Source organism: Hypanus sabinus, unplaced genomic scaffold, assembly GCF_030144855.1.
Source record: "Hypanus sabinus isolate sHypSab1 unplaced genomic scaffold, sHypSab1.hap1 scaffold_1920, whole genome shotgun sequence".
Lineage (NCBI taxonomy): Eukaryota > Metazoa > Chordata > Chondrichthyes > Myliobatiformes > Dasyatidae > Hypanus > Hypanus sabinus.
Window position 1 is genome coordinate 30,016 of NW_026780015.1, and position 5,047 is coordinate 35,062.

The following is a 5,047-nucleotide window of genomic DNA, read 5'->3' on the forward strand; positions in this document are numbered from 1 at the left end:
GAGTACCGGGGATATTAATCGGAGGACAGAATAACGATACTTAATGGCGGATTAATGGGTGTATGGAGGTAAGGGATGTTAGGAGTACCGGGGATATTAATCGGAGGACAGAATAACGATACTTAATGGCGGATTAATGGGTGTATGGAGGTGAGGGATGTTAGGAGTACCGGGGATATTAATCGGAGGACAGAATAACGATACTTAATGGCGGATTAATGGGTGTATGGAGGTGAGGGATGTTAGGAGTACCGGGGATATTAATCGGAGGACAGAATAACGATACTTAATGGCGGATTAATGGGTGTATGGAGGTGAGGGATGTTAGGAGTACCGGGGATATTAATCGGAGGACAGAATAACGATACTTAATGGCGGATTAATGGGTGTATGGAGGTAAGGGACGTTAGGAGTACCGGGGATATTAATCGGAGGACAGAATAACGATACTTAATGGCGGATTAATGGGTGTATGGAGGTGAGGGATGTTAGGAGTACCGGGGATATTAATCGGAGGACAGAATAACGATACTTAATGGCGGATTAATGGGTGTATGGAGGTGAGGGATGTTAGGAGTACCGGGGATATTAATCGGAGGACAGAATAACGATACTTAATGGCGGATTAATGGGTGTATGGAGGTGAGGGATGTTAGGAGCACCGGGGATATTAATCGGAGGACAGAATGAGTTTGTAATAATGGTGTTTTATCTGTTGTTTAGAGGGAGGAAATGTTGGGGGGGAATATCAATCGGAGAGAGGAGGAAGGTCAGAATGGGTTTGAAATAATGGTGCAATAATCGTTGTGTAGAGGGAGGGACTGTTAGGGGTACGGGGGATATTAATCGGAGTGTGGAGGGAGGACAGAATTGGTTTGTAATAATGGTGTTTTAATCATTGAGTAGATGGAGGGAAGGTCTGTATCAGGCTGGGATATTCATGTTTGAATAGAGGGAGGGACGGGGTAAAACACGGAATTATCTGGTGTGTGATGGGGGTCGAATAACATTTGTTACTTAGCAGGTGAAGCAAAATGTGTGAAAATGAATGAACAGTCGACTTTACGGGCCGGGGCCCTTCATAAGCACTGGAAAAGAAAGGGAAAGGTACAAGAAAAAGGAAGATGTGGTAGGAAGAGAAGGCGGGCATGCTAGAATGTGAGAGATGAATCCACTTTGGTGAGGTAGGGGAATGAAATAAGAGGCTGGGAGTTGATGAGTGGAAATGGCTGGAGAAGAAGGAATACGATCGGATCGCTTGACAGGGAGTGAACGAGCCCCGGTCAGAAGGGTAGTTGCAGAATTTAAAAGGAGCGAGCCAAACCTGACCTTTTGTGTGGGTGAGAAACGGGGAGTCGAAGAGGAGACGCAGACATGAAAACACTGGAAGTAAATTTGCATTGAACTTCGTCGCTGGACAGAGGCGGAGAGGGGCGAACTCCACTGTTTGCCCAGAGTGACAGACTGTAGGCGATGGGTAACGCGGTAATCACTCTCACTGAGAAAATTGACCATAGGAGGCAGTAAAGGGGCAGAGTTACCGGGGGCGGAGGTAGGCAGGCCAGGAACTGAGGTTAGAGGCCTGAGTGGAGACATAAACAAGGAGGAAGGAGGAACAGAAAAATATCTGGCTGGAGAAACCGATTGGAGCCTTGCTGGATGGAATACGGTGTGTCGCACATCCGAACTGAAAGTGGACTCGTCAGGGCGGAAGATGAGGCCCTGGACCGACATGTCACAGAAGGACTGCGAAGTGGAACGGAATTGGAGACTGTCTGGATGGAATACGAGGTGTAGCACATCCGAACTGAAAGTGGACTCATTAGGGTGGAAGATGAGGCCATGGACCGACATGTCACAGAAGGACTGGGAAGTGGAACGGAATAGCTTGGCCACTGGGAATACCCGCTTTTTGTCGATGGACGTGAGTCGCACTACAGAGCGTTTATTAATTTCATTAATCTGCATCCGTTCAGTATAATCGTAAACCTGGACACTATCTTAGTTTAAGACTCTGCACTGTATTATAAAAAGGTACGAAGAACTTTTTCGTTGTTAAATTTCCATTGTTGTGATCAACAATCGAGAAAATTCCCGGAGAGAAGCAGAGCAGCCCAATGACGTATCGCATTAGTGGACCCGAGGAATGGACAAGATCAACAATCGCAATCATAGAACCGAGAGTCGAGCCGGAGAGTGTTTCACAACAACATTCATTGACTTCTCCAATCGTCCTTTCTTCATCTTTGAGATGTTGCAATTTCGTGTCAACCTCTCCATAATGGGATTTTAATTGAATTGCATCATCTTTATTTTTACCCCTGCTGTTGAAGACACGTCATCCTTGTGTAGAATTGAAGAGTCAGTGTGCTGGAGTGACAGTGGAGATTCATCAGCTCAGAGTTTCTTGGGCCAGATCGCGGGCAGCTGGAAGACAGGCGGAAACTCACACAACATGCTTGAAACGTTTTACCGTGTGAAAAAGATATATTACATGATCATTGCCGTTATTGGTGTTCCTGGTAAGAACATAGGTGAACAAATGTTTCCAGTTCTGTGTGCGCGCTCTTTGAACTCCTTCCGTTAGTGACCGAGTTGTGTGGCCGGTGTATCAGTGAGGTCGGTGCAGACATTGTGAAGAAACGCTGTGCTCGTTCAGAAATTCCCTTGCAATCTAATCTGTGCCCACAGATAAAATTCAACTGCCGTTGCAATGGATGCAGAGTGGAAGATCTGGGAGATGAAATCATGGAAGAGAAGTTTCATCTATCAGCGTAAAGCCGCTGTCGAAGATAACTCCGACAATCCTTTGCTCTCGGCACCTTTACGGCCGACTTGCTGTTATCCGCATTAAAAGTGAAACTCGCTGTAAGTTCAAATTGGAACGTGAGAAGGACTCCGCAGAGAGCAAACTCACAGGAACATCAAGTCTAACAGACTGGCAGCCGCTGTCTGCAGCAGCGGCAGACATAGGAACGACTCTGCACGCAGCCAGTCCCCGTAAAGCGCCGGGTCAGTCAAAATCCCAGGCCGACTGCTCAGGCAGTGTGCACGCCAAAGCACTGACGTCTTCATGGACATCTTCAAACTCTTCCAGGCTGCCGTCCCCATAGGCATCAAATCATCCAGTATGCGATGTCATCAAGCAACAACACACACAAAATACTGGTGGAACACAGCGGGCCAGGCAGCATCGATAAGGAGAAGCACTGTCGGCATTTCGGGCCGAGACTCTAAGTCAGTTTGAATTTCCAGCATCTGCAGATTTCCTCGTGGATGCGACGTCAGCATTCATTTTGTATGGACTACAATATTAAATGCTGAGTCTTAATATAATCAGACAGCACATCGGGGATGATGAGCAATTTCGATCACCTTATCGAAAGAAGGATGCACTGGCATTGGAAAGGTGGCCGGGAAAGCACAGGGCAATGATCCCGAAATTAAAGGGTTAATGTGCGGGAAGCGTTTGATGAATTTTGGGTGATATCACTAAAAATTACAGAACATTGAAAGACGGTGAGAGAGTGGATGTGGTGGAAATAATTCACATAGTGGGGAAGGTCTAGGATCAGACAGCACTGCCTCAGAATACAAGGGCTTCCCTTTAGAAGAAAGATGAGGATAAATTTCTACCATCACAGTGGTGAGTCTGTGGAACTCATTGCTATGGACGGCTGCTGAAGCGGAGTCATTGATGTTTCCATACCAAGCCATGATGCAGCCAGTCGATACACTTTGTATCACTTCTATGGAGATTTGTCAACGTTTCAGATGTCATGCCGGATTTCCGCAAACCCCTAAGAAAACAGAGGCGCCGCCGTACTTTCTTAGCAATTGCACGTGATTGGTCCAAGAGAGATCCCTGAAATAGTAGCTCCCAGAAATTTGAAGTTGCTGACCCTCTCTCGTCCTCCGTAGAGGACTGGCTCATGGACCTCTGGTTCCTCCTTCCTTTTGACTTGCTTGCATGGAGTGGGACGTGGGGCAGGGTGGAAGTTACAGACAAAGCTGATGCAATTGTCAAGCTCAGCACGGCTGCTGGAAGCGGCAGCAATGCATTGGTCGACGTAGCGGTGGGAGCATTGGGGTGCGTTACCGGGGAAGGTTTGGGACATGGATTGTTTTAGGAAAATGCAGACACATCTGGGTCCTATGCGAGTTCCATGGCCACCCATTGAAATTAGAGTAAGAGGGAGGAGCTGGAGGACAAACTGCTGAGTTGAGGACCGGTTCTGCCAGACGGAGGATGGTGGTGACGAAGGGAATTTATTTTTTATTTTTTTGAGAAATCAGTGAAGAGCTTTAAGGCCCCTTTGATGGGAGAATGGACATCCATAGAGAAAATGAGACGGTCAAGGCCAGAGAATATTAGTCAGTTGATGGAGAGCACTGAGAAGCCCCAACGAATTGTTTATGAATTGTTTACGAATTGGTAACGAAGTGCTTTCAGAAATACTGCAAAGACTGGACACATACTATTATAGGTTGCGTACAACGAAGACGAGACATTACATTTTCCCCGAGGGTGGTGTACTCCGATTAATCCCCACGCGGAATTGAGACAACCATTCTGCAGGGAGTGAGAGACAGGATGGAACCGAATCCGCCAGTTTGGCAAAACGACCGTGACAGGACTCGAACCTGCAATCTTCTGATGACTTCCAATCCAGTACCGAAGTCAGACGCCTTATCCATTAGGCCACACGGTCCTATTGTAGGAGAAATATCAGGGGAAAAATGGGGAACATGTTGACTGCTGCAAGTAGTTTCCCACCTGTAGAATGATCTCCCAACTGAGCTAAAAGTACTGGCACGCAGTGTTTTCATCCCAGGTGAGCATTCAGCCATTGTTTTCAATATCTCTACATTCATTCTGGTTTTGGGCTCTTCACTTAAATTCAATTACCTCTTTCTGTCACAGAAAGGAATTCTCAAAGGTACACGTCACTGACTTTAGCGGCGGCGTTATATTCTGGGATTGGAATCCCAATTAGGATTGAATAAGCAGGGCCAGAAGTGAGTGGACGATCAAGGTCGATGCCAT

The 5,047-nt window shown here is 46.8% G+C and overlaps 1 non-coding gene across 1 annotated transcript; it reads right to left on the reverse strand.

The window, feature by feature from the left end:
• Window positions 1-4,623: 4,623 nt before the first annotated feature.
• Window positions 4,624-4,712, reverse strand: trnar-ucg (transfer RNA arginine (anticodon UCG)). The gene is given in 2 exon segments: window positions 4,624-4,659; window positions 4,676-4,712. It is a non-coding gene; the product is annotated as a tRNA-Arg (tRNA).
• Between the last annotated feature and the right edge of the window lie 335 nt (window positions 4,713-5,047).